Below are 19139 nucleotides of genomic sequence, written 5' to 3' on the forward strand. Positions count from 1 at the left end.
TATGTGTGGATTTGGCACCAGATGTATGCAAAGTGTGTACAGTATGGAAATTGCCTACATGGCCGCTCCATGGTATAGTTAAAGGAAAAATTTCTTATGGTGGTGGTGGTGGTGGTAGTGGTGGGTGGGTGGTTGGTTGGTTGGTTGGTTATGAAAGAGAAAATATCCAGAGGCGCCTGGAGGAGTGCAGGCAGAGAGGGAAAGAAGCAGACTGGCCATGGCCAGCAGATTGCACATGGCCAGGGCTGCCTGGAAGAGCGGGAGAACAGCAGGGACTAGAGAATGGGAAAACGCAGTAAGACTAGCAAGATCCAGAACCAATTAATAGTGAGGCTAACTAGTTACAGGGAGGATGACTAGCTGGGAGGTGGGGGCAAGAGCCTGGCAAGTACTTGAAGAGAGGGAGCCTGGAGCTAGCTAGTTCAGACCTTGGTGTGCTGATAGGAGCCATAGGTGTGTGTTAATTGCAGAGCCATATGTCGCTGTTGCCAGAGGTAAGGGAAATGACCCCTTTTGGCAAATGGGAACTGGTTTCTCAAGTTCCTGGGGAAGGCTGGCTTTTACATAATGGCCGGAAATCCTCCTATAGACCAGGTTAGACTGCCTTTGGTAGTTTACTTCCTTTGAACTTGACAGTACCACTGTGTCTAGCTTCCTATATGTCTTCTAAGGCCTTTTTTTTTTTTTTTTTTTAAACTGGGCTTTTTGAAGAATGCAAACTAGTTGTCTACATTATTTCAAGTTTTTCTGGTTACCTCTTTGTGATGCTCTTTAGCCCAATTCTTTGTGCATCTTATTCTGGAATCTATGCCTAAAGGTCTTGGTTAGACTTTTAAACAGCTGTGGCGAAACACCTTACAAAAACAACTTAGGGAGAAACCCTTACCCCTCTGAACTGTAAACACGAATAAATGCTTTCTTTTACAAGTTGCCTTGGTCATGGTGTCTCTTTGCAGCAATAGAAAAGTAACAGAGACAGAAATGCTGTGCAGGTCATGTTGAATCCCATCAGAGGGCCTGCCCCACTTAGAAGGTCAGATGTCCTTGGTTGAAGTGGTGGTCAACCTCACCTTCTTCTTGTGAAGGTATCTTTAGATCTGTTAGCTTCCCAAGTATCGGCAATAATTGGTTGCTGTTCCTAACCTCTTCTAGCATCTTTCATCTAAGCAGTTAGCCAGCATCTGTGCTTTATACATATTTTTTTTCCTCAGTTCAGTTACATGATTGCAGGCTGCTTGATTTATTTTCCACCTATAAATTCTTTCTACTCTATTCCTTAGTTCATGCTGCTATAACAAAGTAACAGTAGGTTAAAAACAATACAAAAAACAAAAGCTTATTTCTCAGCCAGGTGTAGTTGTGCGCCGGCACTCAGGAGGCAGAAGCAAGTGGATGTCTGAATTCAAGGCCAGCCTGGTCTAGAGAGGGAGTTCCAGGACAGCCAGGGCTACACAGAGAAACCCTGTCTCAAAAAGACAATTTTTTTTCTCACAGTTCTGGGAGCCTGTAAGTTTGAGATCAGGAGACTAGCATGGTCATGATCTGAGAGGACTCCTGCTTGTGTACAGTTGGTTTCTATCATGGTCATGATCTTTTTGTTTATGTCTTTGCTTTTGAGATTATACTACAGCGTTCCTCTTTCCCTTTTCTTCCTTTGAGCGCACTAATATACGCCTTGCCACTCACCTTCAAATTCATAGTGTTACTGTTAACGCATGCATCTATGTGTTTGTATATATGCATATATTCCTAGATATAACCTATTGAGCCCATATAATGTTGCTTGTATGCGTGTTTTCAAGGCTGACCATTTGGCACTGGAAGAGTCGACGTGCTCTTCCCTGCAGAGGACCACCTTTCCCTCTCCCAGGTTTGTTCAGTTGCCTGTAGTTCTTACATAGGGTTGATGATTACAGTAGTAAGGGGACCCCCCCTTCCTGGTTGCACACAGTTGGATTCCAGCACAGTCAGGTTCCTGGGAGGACCTTTCAGTGGCTACACAGAGTAGACTTCTAACAATGTCAAGCTCCTATGGGGATGCGCCTCCTAGTTGCAGTTAGTTTATTTCTCATTGAATCCTTGTTTAGGAAAGCTACCTGAAGTTTTCTCTGAGGTCTCTTGTATGGAACCACTAATCCTGTTAACAGGAGCTCCTCTTTGACTTAATCACCCATTAGAGGCTCCTTCCTCCTTCCAACTCCTGTACTACTGAAGGTCAAATGCGTGCCAGGCACTCCCTTTGTACTGAGCTTCGTCCCCACCTAGCTCCACTTCCTCCTCTGCCCCTTCCTTTTTCCTTTCTGGCAGAGTTTATACTGCAGCCTGGCTGGCCATGAACTAACTAACTAACTCTCTCTCTCTCTCTCTCTCTCTCTCTCTCTCTCTCTCTCTCTCTCTCTCTCTCTCTCTCCCTCCCTCACTCTGTGTGGCTCTCTAAGTGTGGGAATCAAAGCTCCATGCTGCCATACTTGGCTCCAGCCCCACCTGACAGCATCACAGTGGTGTTAGGAATTTAAGCCTTGGTTAATGACAGTCACTCCATAGCAGTCACTGGAATGGATCTGGGGCTCATTGAAACAAGATGGAATCCTGTTTCATTTCTTTCCCTTCAGAGCAAATAGCCAGTGTAATAAAAAGTTGCTTCTGATGATTGCAGCTTAGGTTAGTTTTTGCTTTTATTTCTTTTTTAACTACCACTGGATTTAGAGATTTTCCTCCGTGCTAACAGCCATTTATGTGTTTGTCCCTAATGTTTAAATTATCTCATATTTGTTGGATACCAGTCTTCAAAAACACAGACTTTAACCCTCAGAAGTACTTTGTTATCTCTGAGACCTATGGAGGTTTTTGTTTGTTTGTTTCATTTTGTTTTTGTTCTTTGCCTTCCATCCAGCAAGTGGCCTCTGGCTCATTTTGTACTTTGGCTGTGTAAATCTTAGAACCGAGGAGCCCAGGTTTTACCTGTTGAGAAATAGTCCTCAGACTGCTCCCTGGGAGTGGTCGCTTTCAGGCCCTTTGATTTGACAGAGTTACAAACTATTTATGTTTTAACAGTTGAGTCCATGTTGGTATTTGTGATTCAAATTTAGAGTTACAAAGTTTTTCTTAGTCTGTCTTATACTAAACAAATAGGTGTTGTTTTCTGTAATCCTGGTAATATGTGGGCGATGCACTGGTTTTTCTGCAGTGACGTGGCAAGTGTCCTCCCAGGGCTCTTATTCTCATTCCCTTTGTTGGGTCATTGGGGGAGGGTCCTCATAGCCCCCGTTGAACCAGTCATGGTACCTCACCCCTGTCCTTACCCCCAAATGTATGGACATGCTACTGTAGTTCCATGTGTCACCACAGTCCCATCTGATCCTTGCACTGTCATGGGCTCCTGCCCCAGGCTGTGCTATAACCAGCACTTGGGACTTGTAAAGTAGGAGTGTCATACTCTGTAAAAGAGGGAAAGGAAATGTCAATCACTTCCTAGACCAAGAGGACCATGTTTTTATCCAAGCGAGTGCTGCTGCTTATCATCAGGGACTTGGGAGCTTTGCACAGACCTCAGCTGAATGTCAGCATCTCCAGTGGAGCCCAGAAATTATGTCTTAAGGAGTCCTCCAGGGACCCCCTAACTCAAAGCCGAAAACCATTTTAAACAACAGAGATTTGAATTAGCGATATGCAATCATTTCCATGGAAAAGGTGTTGCAGGTTGTATTGTAAGTATTTAGTGTACTCTAGGGTGAAGGGGTTAATGTAATTCCCGGATAAGTCTATTAGTGGGTCCGCTACTGGCTTACGCCTTTTTTTTTTTTTTTTAAAGCAAAAACTGTTGTTTGAATAAATGAGGGGCCTTATTCACAAATGTTTTACTGTATTCTTTTCGGAATGCATTAGTAAGTTAAGAGTTTTCCAAATATAAAATGAAAGAATTTTGTAATTGTTTTCATCATCTGGCGATTAATTTGTACTTCTTGTCGGTGAAAAAAGGATGAATTTGGAAACAAAACAGAAATGCCCTTCCTCGTGTCCTTTTTTGTGAAAAACAATTCTTCCTTCTGACTTCCGCTCTGAGCCTTCTGGTTCTGCCATTAAGATTGTCTCGGCGACTGAGAGCCGGCTGCTCTCTCTGACAGCCAGGGCTCAGGAACAAGGAGGTCTATTTTAATCTCTGGATTGAAATGTGTCGCAGAAAGTAAACAGTTACCTCACTTGAGCCTGTGGAATTTCCAGTGGCTTCTAAAGCTAATATAAGTCCTTCTGTTTCTCAGGGCCAGGGATACTGACTTCTTTTTCCATAGTTGGTAAGTTTCTAGTGAATGAACATCTTATGCCTCCTGGTGCTGAGCCTCAGTGACTGGTTTTTTTTTCTACGTGAGGTTCCCAGTTACTTGAAGGTTGCAACTTATTATTTGTCCTTCAGAATAAACCATGATTGATAAAATTCCTTGAGGCATTGAGTATTTCAGAATAGCGGTTCCCAGGTGTGTTCCCTGCTGGCTTTTTTCCTGGCTTTCACTTAAAATTGGGCTACTTTTGGTTGTCATTCCTTGTACTATGTCTCTCCTCGTTGCTGTGACAAAACGGCTGGCTTGAAACAAGCCAAGAGGGGGTTTTGTCTGGGCTCAGAGTTCAAAGCTGCAGCACCGATTATGGGGAGGAAGGCACCGTAGTGAGCGGTGGCCCATGGTGCCAGTACCATCTGTGGTAGCAGAGAAAAGGGAGTGCTGCCCAGCTGCATCTCTGGTCTTTACCTCTTCAGGGTAAGTTTTTCCTCTTAGTTATCCATCTCTGTGTCTCCTAGGTGACCAGTTAACAATGAAGATTCATGTCAGATTCTTTGACCACGCAGCACAGAATTGTATGGATGGATGTTTAGGGGTTTTTTTTTTTTTTGGGAAGGATTTTAATTCTCTTTTTTGTTTGTTTATAAACTTCATTATTTAAAAAAAAAAAAAAAGAAAGAAAAAGGAAAAAACTCAAAAGCAAATAAAAATCAACACACCAAAATTATCCAGGTCAAAGTCTATATACCTTCCAGAACTCCTATACAGTTGGTATTGCCGTGTGCAACAGAAGCTGTGGAGCTCCATGCTGGGTTTTACACGTTCACTGTGCGTTCATTCACCACCAAAACCAAAAAAAAAAAAAAAAAAAAAAAAAAAAAATCCCTGACAGACTTAAAAACAGAAAACCAGTTAGCTTTACACCTCTGTGGTCACTGGTGTCCATTACTGCACTCAGTCCTTCATCACCACCTGGTGCTTAGTTTTCCTCCTTCTCTTTGTGTGTGCCATACAGCGCCTGCATGTCCACCTGCTTATGTGTAGACATGAGTTAGGAGGCAGACTACAAGTGAGGGAGAGCAGGGGTTGCTCTTCCCTTTCTGAGACTGTGGAACGTTCATTAATATACATTCTAAATCCATCCGTTTTCCTGGAGACTTTGGTATTCCATCTTTCTTTAGCAATTTTCCAAGCAATACCAAATTTTCATTTTCCATTTATCTGTTAATGGACAGTTGTTCGCTACAGGCGACAAAGGAACATTAAACATTGAATTTGAAGTCTCTGTGTCTCCCCTGAAGTCCACTGGTGTCTGAACGTGTACTGTGTGCCGACCACCGTGCTAGTTGTGGAGGAAACACAGATGAGTGAGATCCGACCCCGCCTCTGTAGAGTTGATGGTTCAGTAGTGGTAGACTGTGATTGGCAGCCACCAAACGGGGATTTTATTATGGGATATTGGTGTCACTTAAGTGCCGTATATGTACACACAAGTCTCAGGAACAACTAGAACTGTGATTATCTCTAATCCATAGCCTGCTTTTATATACTGTGCCTCATTTTTCTCCGTTGTCAGTTGCCCCTGTGCCTCTCCTTCCCCCATTTTCCCCTACCTTTCTCTATTTGTTTATTTTATTTACTTATTTATTTTTACGTAGGGTCTCTCAATGTAACTCAAGGCCAGCCTTGAACTTGTGATCCCCCTGCCTCAGCCTCCTCACCAGATAGAGAGAGGTAATAAAAGACCAGACCCATGGTCCCATAGTCACCCTTGAGAACAGACTTCCAAAGGTCTAGGATGCAGGACCTCCCCAGGTTCCACGTCCTAGCCGTACCACCAAGGTACTGGGCCTCTGGGCAGCAGAGAATGGTCTGTGTCCAAGCAGACAGCATGCACTCGGCAGACAAGATCAGCGTACACAGAGCAAAGGGCAGATGACACAGAATCCTCGGGACAGCGGGATGCTGTCCTTAAAACACAGGCAGACTGCTATGGCCAGGGCTAACTTGTATGATCAGACCAGGTAGGGAAAGCAAGGGCCCCAGTTAGGAAGATCGTTATGTGGCAAATGAAGGAGCTTTAATCATGACCTAAAGTCATCAGCAGCCCATTTAATGGAAGTTGAGGCTGAGAGAGACATGGGAACATTCGTGGTTGAGAAAGGTCAGTATGGTCACACAAGGAAGGTAGCAACAAGTCGGCAAGTACGGGGCGTCAGTGCCCATAGGGTGTGATGAGGGGACTCAGCCAGGTGTGGGAACTGCATGAGGTAAGTCACAAGAAGGAGGCAGAATCCGCAGGCTGAGACGGTAGATGTGGCACAAGTGAGGGAGCTGGGAATGCAGGGCAGCTAGGAATGCAGGAATATCTTGATCCCCTGTGCAAGAACATCAGAAGCAGGCTGTGTTTGACATGTGAGGTAGACACAGGAAAGACAAGAAAGCTAGCACAGGCGTAAGCAGCTTAGATGTTGTAATGATGAAGGTGTCCTGAAGGCATTGGGACGGGCAATCCAGACACCCCTGAGATCCACACCGTAGATGGGAACTTGGCTGCGCTGCTCGCCAGTACTCACTGTTTGAATCCCAAACTAAGCCCGGGGAGAAGAGATACTCTCCCAGGGAAAGTTTGTTTAGGAAGAAGAGAAGCAAGCCAAACTCAAAGCTTCAGGGAACCGTCTCTCGGGACATTCAGTCTTTACAACCCCACAGAAAGGTGTAGTTGGAGAGGAGTTTGATTCAACAAGTTTCTAATTTCTTGAGCCCTGTCCTATGTTAAATATGGCTCGCTAGGAACCAGAGAATTTCCTCAGTAAGATGATAGGAATCAGTGTTGTTTGGAAAATCATCTTCGTTCTGAAAGCAATTTAGATTTTAGATTAAGTATTGGCGGGGGTGAGGATGATACGGGAGACAGACTCAACCTTTGGGGGAAGAGTTTTAGAGGCTGGGAGTCTCTAAGAGGTGGTAAGCCACCTGCTGCGAACATAGTTCCACTGCCAGGAGTCCCAGTAAAGAGAGTCTATTGCTTTGCTTTAGATTCCTAATGTCAGGAAACGCCTTTCTTTGACTTCTCCATCTCTCTTCAGCCGTTGAAATTACCCCGGCCCACAGCCACTATTAGAAAATATAGAATGGCTCGTCGGAGTCTTTCCCCGGCATTATTTTGTGTCTGATACTGGTGCACTGAGTGGTGACAGCCTTCTTCCCACTCCAAAGGTCATAAACTTTTAACCAAGCCAGTCAGTGAAAGCGATTAAAGTAGCTGTTTTCTAGCTACTTATAATGAGAACACTTTTGTCTCGTCTCCATCTTACTGATGAGAAACTGAGGCTTGGGGACCGAGGTAAAGGAACTTGCTGAAGGTCACCCAGCTATCAAGTGACAGGCGGAGACTCAAACCCAGCAGGCAGTCTGTCTCCACTCCCTTTGCTTTTACCTTTCATATTCAAACCACTTCACAAATTTCCATCAAAGCCAGGCTTCTGTGCGCTGGGTTTAGAAGGCGTGGCCTCTGCGAGTGCGCATGCGCACATGTGCGCCTAGCTGTGCTGTTTAGCGTGTGGCCTCTGTGCATGTACATGCTCACATGCATGCCCACAAGACACGTGTGACATGAAAAATGAAGACAGTGGTCAAATTCTGGTGTCCTTTCTTAGAAACCATCTGTCTTGGCTTTTTTTTTTTTTTTTTTTTAAGATAAAATCTCTCTCTGGCTTAGATCTCAGTTTAGCTTGCTAGCCAGCAGTCCCCAGAGATGCTCGCCCTACTCCCCACCCCTCCACACCCAGCTATCCATCTCCACCTCCCAAGTCCTGGAATTAGAAGTGCCTGGGATCCAAACTTGGTTCCTAATGTTTATCCAACGAGCACTTTACCAACTGAGCCATCTCCCCAGCTCATTAAAGTTATTTTCTTAAGCAAGAATTAAGAAATCCAAGCCAAACACCTTGAACCCGTTTGATCTTATCTAATCGTGGAAGCTAAGCAGGGTCAGGCCTGGCTAGTTCTTAGATGGGAGAACTCCAAGCAACATACCCAATTCCACCTTTTCTTGCTGCCAAATAATGCTACAGGTCACTGCCTCCGTATTTCCCTACAATATTTATGGAAAAAAAGAACAGATAGTTAATAATTTCTGTAGTCAACAACAAGACTAACAACAAACAAGATTTATCCAAGGTTGTATATGGGATTTTTGAAGAATATGCCAAAAAAAAAAAAAAAGGTATGGCAAGGATGTTAGGAAGAATGATTCCTATGTGCTGCTGGTGGAGGGTAAGTTATACAGCCATGATAGCAATCAGTATGAAGGTTCCTCAAAACATTAGAGGTAGAACACATGAACTAACCATATCCCTGCGGGACCTGTCATACCGCAAGACTGCTGGCGCATTTGTGTGAGTTGTTGGGTTTTTTGTTTTGTTTTGTTTTGTTTTGTTTTTTTGGTTTGTTGTTGCTGCTGCTGTTGGTTTGGTAGCATTCTTCACGGCAACAAGACAATGGAATCACCCCTGATGTCTGTCGGCGAATGAACAGATGATGAAGACGTTGCATACATGCACAGTAGAATCTTACACTGCTATGACGGAAACGAAATTGTGAAATTTGCAAGCAAATGGATGGCTCTGGAAATTGCATTAAGTGACGTGGCACGGACTACTTTCTAGCTTGTGAACAGATCCTAAGCTGTGGTGCCTATATGCAGGCAAAAGTGCAGGAGTAGGCTGTGAACATGGGCCGGAGAACACAAGGTGGAAGAAAAGAGGTGCGGAGGGAAGAGAGGAAGACAGTACAGTGTGTGTGGCGTGAGAACTGGAGGCTGTGGAGGAGTGCAAGGGGGCAGGATGGTAAGGAGGAGAGCCCATCAATAAAAAAACAATTTTAAAAATTTGTTTAAGCCGGGCGTGGTGGCGCACGCCTTTAATCTCAGCACTTGGGAGGCAGAGGCTGGTGGATCAGTGTGAGTTTGAGGCCAGCCTGGTCTACAAATTGAGTCTAGGACAGCCAAGGCTACACAGAGAGACCCTGTCTCAAAAAAGCAAACAAACAAAATAATAATAAAATAAAATAAAAATTTGCTTAAACATGCTATCATAGCTGGGTTGTATGAGGTTCAGTGACTGAGCACTTGCCTTCACACCCCCCCATGGTTAATACCCTAGGTTTAATCCTTAGTATATATGTAAAAAAAAAAAGAAGAAAAGAAAAAGATTATAGTGACTAATGTAATATCAACATAAACTTCAGAATAGCACATATTGCCAGTGACAAAAACATGCCAAAATGAAACCCAACACCTTGCATGATGATGTTCAAAATAATTTTTTTTTAAGAAGAATTACGTATTTCTCAGCTTCGGTTGTAGCTCACTGATAGAGCAGTCGCCTGGCATGGCTAACCCTGAGTATGATCCCGGATGGAGGGAGCTGGAGTGATAGAGACAGGGGTGTTGGTTCTTGTCATTTAACACAAACCTAGATATGCCTAGGGAAACAGACTCTCCGCTGAAGAATTAGCTCCCCCAGGACTGGCCTGTGGACTTGTCTGTTGAGCATTGTCTTTATTGCTCATTGATTGGAGGAAGGCCCAGCCCACTGTGGGCAGCGCCATCCTTAGGCAGGTGGGCCTGGGCTGTGTAAAAAAAGGGGTAGCGGAAGTCAGTCCCTGGTGCTCTTCAGTGGTCTCTGCTTCTACTCCTGCCTCCAGGTTCCTGCTTTGAGTTCTTGCACTGGCTTCCTTAAACGATGGGCTGTAAAGCATGAACAGAAACAAACCCTCCCCACCCCCAAGTTGCTTTTAGTCTACACTGTATGCCAGCAACAGAAAAGCAAACTAGAGTGATGTATATAACTTGATGTCTGTTGAGATTACAGGCTTTTATCTTTTGATTTCATATTTTATTAGTTTCAAGGTTCAATCTGGTTTTTTAAAAGTCATTCTCCAACAAAGGGAGATCTTTAATATATATATATATATATTACATTGCCTTTAAAAAAATTTCCAATGGATGGTGGCACATACTTTTAATCCCAGCACTCTGGGAAGCAGAGGCAGGCAGATCTCTGTGAGTTCGAGGCCAGGTTGGTCTACAGGTTGAGTCTAGGGCAGCCAAAGTTACACAGAGGAAATCCTGTCTTGAGACAAAACAAAAAATTCTCAATGGAAGCTAGTAACTATCATGAGTAGCATTGCTCTTAATCTCCCAAAAATATTTTATTTGTATATTAACGTGGAAACCTCAGATCCTTTTGGAAAGGCCCCATGTTCCCTCTACCCCAGAGTTGCTCTAACATTTAACCATGCACGAAACTTCTCCCCTTAAGTACAGAAGTTAGACATTGATGGTATTAACACCTTATCATGAAGATTATTGAAAGGAAACACCGAAGGCAACTTTGTAGTGTTTAGTTTATTTCTAAACAATTAAGGTGAAGAAGAAAATACTGGTTTAAGTCTATGTGAGATCTACATATATCATGTCGCCTTCTGTGTGTGTGTGTGTGTGTGTGTGTGTGTGTGTATTGTTTCAGTCTATATGAGGTCTACACACATCATTTCTCCTGTGTGTGGTTTTTTTTTTTTCAGTCTATGTGAAGTCTACACCCATCATGTCTCCTGATCTTCAGTGTGGGTTGGTTTTCTTTTCTTTCTTTCTTTCTTTTTTTTTTTTTTTTTTGTGGGTTGGTTTCTTATTTTAAGTTCTAGTCACTTAATTTTTCTGATGAATATAATAGAAACTAAAAGTAATTCCCCCCCCCCCCAGAATCCTGTAGCAAATTTCCCTCACTCCCGTTACTAATCAATCAGGGTGCAGGCTAAGCTCTACCCAAACCAACACCACCCACTGTCTCGCTGCCTGCTTGTTGGTGCAGTTCTGTGATATTGTTGGTGTTTGGCTGTTTCTTGTCTTCAAAAGACAGTTTCGGAGCAAACAGAGAATACGGCCTAATGGTTAAAGCTCAGGAGCCAATGCTCACTTCCTCTGAGACCTCCTGTAGTAAGTAGCTTGGCAGGCTGAGTCTGTTTTAACAAAAGCCTGCCGCAGACAGTGGGTCAGTGAACAGGTGTGTTCCAATAAAATGTTGTCTATGCACATGAAGTTGGAATTTTGTTTGCTTTACAAGTGTCCTGATTTTGTTTTCTCTTTAGAGTATTAAAAATAAAATCAATTCTTAGCTCGCAAACCACATAGAAGCTGATCCATATTTGTCCCACAGGTAGCAGTGGACCCTGGGTAAGCTGGAAATGGCTAACCTGTGCCATTTCCGGTATCTTGGGATATTGTGTTCATTGACCTAAAGCTACTTTCATGGTCTCATCTTGCAGAACTTTACCCCCCTGAGCCTTGCTCACTGCACTTCCTCTTTCCTTTCATGATCTGAGCACCCTATTGTGATCTTGGGTGTCAAGTAGACACCCTGGGAAGAGGGGCCCTCAACTGCGGAATTACCTCCTCCCTATTGGTCCATTGGTCATGTCTGGGACCGCATTGATTGTCTTCATTGCTAATTCACAAAGGAGGACCCAGCCCACAGAGACTGGTACCATCCCTAGGCAGTTGAGCCTGGGCTATGTAAGAAAATAGCTGAATGAGAGCCTGAGGGCAAGCCACAGTGCAGCCTCTCCCCCATGGTTCCTGCCTCTGCTCCTGCTCAAGTTCCTGACCTGATTTTTCCTCAGTGATGGACTTTGACCTGGAAACATATGATGAAACAAACTCCTTCTACTCTAAGATGGTTTTGGTCAGTATTTTTTTTTTCTTTTAATCATAGCAACAACAACAAAAAACAATAAACAAAACAGCAACAAAAAAACCCTAGAATACTGTGTATCCATTTTGCTATTTTGGAACCTGGGAGTCATCCTTAGTGTTCCCTTCCCTGTGACCATGTCTGCCCAACTTTCCAGGTCTTCTCAGGTCATTCGCCACCTCTGAACACCTTCTCTTCCCTCCACCCTCAGCCAGTGCTTGGCTCATGGCAAAAAGACCCCTTGCCCAGCATCTTTGCCTCTGTTGCCATCCACCCTCATCTACTGTGAGGCTTCTAGCATTGCTTTCCCAGAGCCACTGTTAGCCCACCAAGCCTTTGATTAAGCAGTCTTCATGTCCTCCCATGAGACTCTGTAGGGTCCTGGAGTATTGTACGTTCTAGTTCTGAGATGCAAATCTTCCTCACCACACCTGTTGTTGCAGCCTATACTTAGCTCACACCCTGGCTACCTGGTAGAAGCTTCATCTCACTCCATTTTTGCAGTTTGCTCCTCTGCCCGAGGGACACCTCCTTTAACTTTTCTCTTAAGTATCGGTTCCCTTGTCATGCAGTAGGACTGCATTCCGAAGCCACACCGTCGGTGACACTTTCCATAGCTCTTTTATCACTTGCTCTCATCTGCGTTCTTCGGACTTCTGGGACACACAGCCCTACTGTCAACTCTAGCGCCAGTCTGAGAAAATTTGCAGTGTTTTCTGAAAAGGTTCAGAGAGCTGAATGCGTGTGTGCCCCTCGTACATTGAAACTTAACCCCAGTGTGACACTGTTAGAACCGGGGTCTCCGGAGGTGACTGAGGAGTGAGAGTGGAATCCCTGTAAGTGGGATAGCATAGGGTTAAAAACTTGTTCTCTTTTTCTCTGTCCCTTCTGCCATATAAGGTTATATATAGCAAGAGTGTTGTCACCTATGAACCAGGAAGAGAGTCCTCCATATGCCCTGGGTTTGTCCCCTCCTATCTGGCCTGCATCCAGCATCTGTTTCTTTGGGTCTTCTGGAGACGACCGTGGCTCCTTAATGGCCAGTTGCTATGTGCTGACCTCCTGACCTATCCTACCTAGGTTTTCTTCCTCCAGTTTGGCAGAGCCTCCCTACATTGCTAGGCTGGCTTACAATTTATAATCCTGTTTGGCTTCCAGAGTGCTACAGGGATGTGTACCACTGCCCTCAGATTTGTGTCTCCACATGTGTGGAGGCCAAAGAACAGCATTCAGTGTGTCGTTTTCAGGCACCATCGTATATTGCTTTTTGAGATACGGCCTCTCACTGGCCTTTGATGTTCTAGTAGGCTAGTCTGGCTGGCCTCGAACTCACAGAGGTCTGCCTGCTCCTGGGATTAAAGCTGTGCACCACCGCTTGCAGCTATGCCCAGCTATTTGTATATAGGCTTTAAGGGTATGGCTCATGTTCCTGTACTTATAAGGTGAACACTTTATCAGTTGAGCTATCACCCCAGCCCTGCAGTAAGTGTTTGCAGTTTTTCTAGTCTCTGTGTCCATCTCTTACCATTGTCCTGTTTTCATATAGTCACGGGGGCTGTGACATCAGGATTACAGATTCAGATGTCCATGGGCCAGGCTGCCCATTTAATGGGTAATGGTCAACACAGGAAGGTCTGTCATAGACTAGCAAGGACTTGTCCAATCTCTTAAGAACAACCTCTTCTCACAGTTGTCTGATTGTTGTTATATAGTGTGTGAGTGGATGCAGGCAGACACAGTCATTTTCAGGAGAAGCTGCAATATGAACATTTTAATGTTAATATCCCAAATGTTAAATATAAGGTACAAACTACTTTTTTTTTTTTTAACTCTACTTTGTGGGCTTTTTTTTTTTTAATTGTAGCTCATCCATAGACTGGGTGTTGGTTTGGAGACCCATGATTGTCCACATCCAATCATTAGCCACAGTCATAATCTGGGGCTGGAAGGTATGGGGTGGATCACTGGAAGAAGACTCAACCACAGAGTGTGTATTCTGCCTTCAGCAGGTTTGCCCCTTCCCGATGTGGTGCTTAAGCCTTCTGAAATGCAGGAGCCTACCTCCCATCACAGAAGCTTCCTTTGGTGCTGCCCTTTTCCTTCGGGTGAAATGTCATTACCGTTCACTGCAGTGATGGAGTGGGCTTCTGGTCCCTGCCCTGCTCCTGGGTGGCCTTTTAGGGGCTAGTGTCAATCCTGAGGGAGTTGCATCCCATTGGCTGCCCCCTGTTTCACTGAGAGTTGTTATCAAGGGATTAATCAGGTTCCTGGTCAAAGCAAAACTGGCCAGCACCCAGGAACAGGAGTGGACCATCTCTCTGGGAGCTCAGAACTGAGGAGCACGGTGTCCTCCAGCCGTAGCCTGTCAGGGTGCTCAGTCATCACTTCAGAGAGCCTCAGAATACACAAGCCTCCAGGTTACCTAGAGAAGAGACTGTTTGTAATAAACAGCTATATCTGATCTCCCACTGATGGTTGCATTTCCCTGGACAGCAGTTTTCAGGCTGCCTCTCAGTTATGTATGAATCAGCAGTGTGTGTCCCCTGCTTCAGCTGATGTCCTGTACAAAGACCTCTTCCTCACACAGAGGAATTAATTCCTGCCTGATGAGCAGTGCAATCATTGGATGTAACCACCTGGGGCTTTAAACTTCCTTTAAAAACCAAATCAATTCTGCAGTTGTTATGTTGTTCTTCTAAGTGTTAAAAAAAAAAAAAAAAAAGTGGTTGCAAACTTTCTGTATGGAACAGACAGTAATTCTCCTTCATCCTGTTTTTTCCTCCTTCCTTTCAGAATTTGAACTCTTTACTTAAAAATCACCCAGTTCTTTGGGCGAATAAAGTCCTCCTGTCCACACACATCTTAGCAACTCAGGGTTTATTTAACTCATAAAGTGCAGCTGAGGACGTGTGCCATGTAGCAGTGCCTTACAAGCACCCTGCACTGCCCCCCTCTGAAAGGCCTGAACAGCTGTACCGGCCTCACAGAGTTGACCAGAGGATGCAAAAGAGTTGGTCACTCCATGTGAAGTGCTGACGGCTCTCTGGTACATGGACAGGTCTCCACAGATACGCCATTCTCCTTGCCAGCAAGTGAGCAACAGAGGCCATTTCTCCCCGACTTTTACATTCGCTCAGTAGTGGTACCCATTCTGTGTGCTGTTCCTGAGCAAGCCCACGCTCACAGCACCCACAATTTATTGCTCGCGGTTTAGTTTCACAGAAGATGTTTGCCTTTGTGAGAGATTGGAAAAGAGCGTTCACCAAAAGTATGGTAATTACTGCCCACTGGCATTTTATTATTCAAATATTCAAAATCAGCATAATGTGCAGACAGGGAATGTGTTTTCGACCTCAGGTGTGTCCTGGCTTTATTCGGGGCAGACTAGCCGTTTGTGTGTTCACATACTTGCAGCTAACACAAGCTGAGCTGTTCCTAGGCTTGGGAAGCTAAGATTTTCCTCCCATTTACTTTTAGACTTGCAGTGTTCTCAACCTGTGGGTCGTAACCTCTTTGGCATATCAGATATTTACAATTACTATTCATAACAGTAGCAAAATTACAGTTATGAAGTAGCAACAAAATAATTTTATGTTTGGGGGTCACCACAACATGGGGATCTGTATTAAAGAGTCGCAGCATTAAAATGGTTGAGAATCACTGTTTTGGTGGAATCTAGTTCCCTTTTCTTTTGACAGATAGGCATTTGCCTTTGGAGAAGAAAATACAGTGTTTTAAGTTGATAGACATTGAAATTTTTAGGACCAAAGTAAATTAAAAAGAATCAAGTCTTTCTACTAAACCTGTGTGAAATACTGAATGTGAAATAATGGGAGCTAGGAGATTTAGGGATGGAGGTGAAGTTTAGTGGTAAAAACGCATGGCCCTGGAATCAACTCCCAACAGTGCTGGAGAGGAGGAGAGCTGGAAGCAATGGCTCAGCAGCTGTTGCTCTTCCAGAGGACCCAGGTTCAATTCCTGGCACACATGGTGGGTCACAACCACCTAAACTCCACTTCTATGGGATCTGATGGCCTCTTCTGGCCTCTTCATGCACCTGTACACTTTAACATGAAGGCAGAAACATGCACACACTAAAATAAAGTGTTGTTATAGTTGTTGTTTTTAATCTTTTAAAGAAAGAAAAGGTTCGTTGGTTGGTTGGTTTGTTGGTTGGTTGGCTGGCTGGCTGGCTGGTTGGTTGGCTAGTTCATTGGTTAGTTGGTTGGTTGGTTGGTAGCCTGGTTGGTTTGTTGGTTGGTTGGCTGGCTGGCTGGCTGGTTGGTTGGCTGGTTCATTGGTTAGTTGGTTGGTTGGTTGGTAGCCTGGTTGATTGGTTGGCTGGCTGGCTGGCTGGCTGGCTGGTTGCTTGGTTGATTGGTCGGTCAGTCCTTTATCAACTGGGTAATACTGAAATGTCTGACAAGGAGAGTATTGCAGTCTTCCATCTTATTGACATTTCTGACTTTTTAGCATTTCTCTGGGTTATTCACAAGCTGATTCAACATGGAATGCCAAAGTAAGGTCACCAGTAATTGCTCTTTCACAGCTCTCCAGCTCTGATGAGTCAGTGTAGTGTGGACCTCTGAACCATGTACCACCAGGAATAGATGCACAATAGGAAAATAACAGTCTGAGAGCCTGGGCCAAGGAAGAGCTCGGGACTCGCAAGTGTGTTCACAGCTCTCCTGTATATTTAACCGTGTGACCTTGTGTTGGTGATGGCCATCCAGGATCCTAGATATCTCGTGTATAACACAAGATTTTAGGGACCTCTTGGCAAAACCAGGTCAGCTTAAGAACTTAACACCCACAAAGGGAGACAGAAGACTGCATTTTTAAGGGGATGGTGATTTCCATTTCATGATTTAAGTAATTATAGTAGTTTTATGGACTCCTGGAAGCCAGCAGTGGCTGATGAGTCAGCCTTGCAGGGAGCTATTGAAGATCTGCAATGCGTTTGCTGTTGCTATTTTAAAGCAAAACAACAAAAGATGACTACAGCACAAGGTTAGGCGCTAATGGCCAAGTGGCACCGAATTCTGGGAACAGGAGCAGAGACCTTCCTCAGAAGATGCTGTGAGGGACTTGTCATGAGCTGGCTTCGCAGTTGGACTTCCCTTTCAGCCATGTCTGGGAAAGGTGCTGTTTTGGGAAATTGTGGTGGGATAGCATTGCCTTTCAGTAAATAACACACTGCTTGGCAAGTCATTACCAGTGACTGAGGAGACAAGCTATTTTCTACCTCTTTCTCCTACTTCCCTGGCTTGTTTCTCAAAGGTCAGACATCAGAAGCATGCACCTAGCGAACCTGTCTGTCCTGAGCCTCAGATGCGTTTCCACCCAGTGAAATAGCTGGGGCCACACAGGAATGAATTTCTGTTGGCTGGGCAAATCTGAGCTGCCTGTGCCTCCTGCTTCCCTGGGGTCTTTCTCAGAAACATCTGTAGTCAGAGAAGCAGGAAGGAAGGCTGCCATTCCTCTCAGTACTAGACCAAAGCAGGTCTACTCTGACTTTCCCTCAGCCCAGCTTGGCTTGACACCACAGACCGTCTGATGTCACTGTGGTGCAGAGGGAAAGAGTTGAGGTGAGGGTCAGAATAGACCTCACCCTTACCCCAATTGTGCCATCGAATGTTCAGTTGCTGAGTTCTGGCCGTCAGTGTGGCTTGGCTAATCATCACCCTGTGGGTAACCTCAGCACTTGCATCCTAAACTGTCTCTTTCCCAGAAGAGAAGGGAGTGAGGACAAGACACGCCCCCTCTCTCTCTCCCCCAACCTCTCCACACCAGGTGGACTAAACTGTAAGACCCACTTGACCTCACCTCCTTATCACCCTCCAGAATGTGATTTTGAAGTGTTATAAGCAAATTTTGACTTGAAATTTTTTTAATTAAAAAAAAAAATACTGCAGTATGTGAGATGGGTGAAAGCAGATTTTTGCTTATAAAAGTAGCTGAAATGAAATTTTGTAGCAGCACCAATAAGAACAATGAAGTAGATTTGGTTAATATGAGACATTGGACTAGAGTACATGGCAGGTGACTGGCATGGTAATCACAAATGGCAATGTTATTTTCTTCTTCAAACCTGGATCATTAGGTATGGTGTCAGATGGTTTTACCCACTGAGTGTGTGGACCGTCTCAGTCGGGTATAGGTCCTTGGGAACAGGGGTTCTCAAGGCGTCAGAGGGTTGTTTCTGTTTGTCACTCGCCTATCTTTTGCCCACTGATGCTTCAAGAATCCCCGTTCCCAGGGACCTATACCCAACTGAGACAGTCCACGACAACTGAGCCATCTCACCAACCAAAAAAATGGTCTTTTTTTTTTTTTTTTAAATCAAATGATACTTGTCAATTCGGGAGAAGATAAAAAGCATGCTATGACAAAGGTACCTGTTTCTGTTGACATGGATGGGTGGAAATGTACTTCCTGTGAGGTGAAACTATAGGTTGTTTAAAAAAGAAAATGTCTACACAATTAGAAATGGTGTGGTGTGTGAGACTGACAGGCAAAGGACAGTGGTTCACGTCCAAGGGTGGATATGGCTCAAAAGAGAGTCACAGGGAGTGAACTCTTTAATTATTGCAATTTTTAAAAGTACTTAGACACTGAAAATAATAAAAACAGAGTGTAAAAATGTGTGAAACACCTCCATGTCTGGAGGCAGATGATTGCTTCAAATCCTCTGCCTGAGAACACATAGCACTCAGATCTCAATCTGCTTTCCTTTTTGGTGTCGTTGTGGCATGCATGCGTGCGTGCGTGCGTGCATACATACATGTGGTCAAGGAGTGCTCTTTTTTTCAGGAAATGGAGGTACCTAGACTTAGGCAAAGGCACATGAATGGTGGAGCATATTTTCCTGAAACATTCTGATTCTTCTGGCATTAGAAACTACACCAAAGCGTTGCCCATACACTACAGCACTTTATGGAATGTCTTCATTGTCCAAGACAAAGAGCAAAAATAAGAGACAGAGCTAAGGACACTCTTGACCCCACCCACTCCTTTGATCCAGTCACTGGCTTGTGTGTAACAGTGAGGAGGGGGACGGTGTATTGTGGCTCTCCCTTCCCTTGGACTTCACCGTGTGCTGTAAATCGCT

At 44.5% G+C, this 19139-nt stretch overlaps 1 protein-coding gene across 1 annotated transcript in view; it reads left to right on the forward strand.

Moving 5' to 3' along the window:
• Ppm1h (protein phosphatase, Mg2+/Mn2+ dependent 1H) overlaps positions 1–19139 on the forward strand; it is a 235728-nt gene that overhangs the window by 73676 nt on the left and 142913 nt on the right. The gene's annotated exons all lie outside the window — the stretch shown is intronic.

The sequence above is a fragment of the Acomys russatus genome, chromosome 28 (assembly GCF_903995435.1).
Source record: "Acomys russatus chromosome 28, mAcoRus1.1, whole genome shotgun sequence".
In the NCBI taxonomy this organism is placed as follows: Eukaryota; Metazoa; Chordata; class Mammalia; order Rodentia; family Muridae; genus Acomys; species Acomys russatus.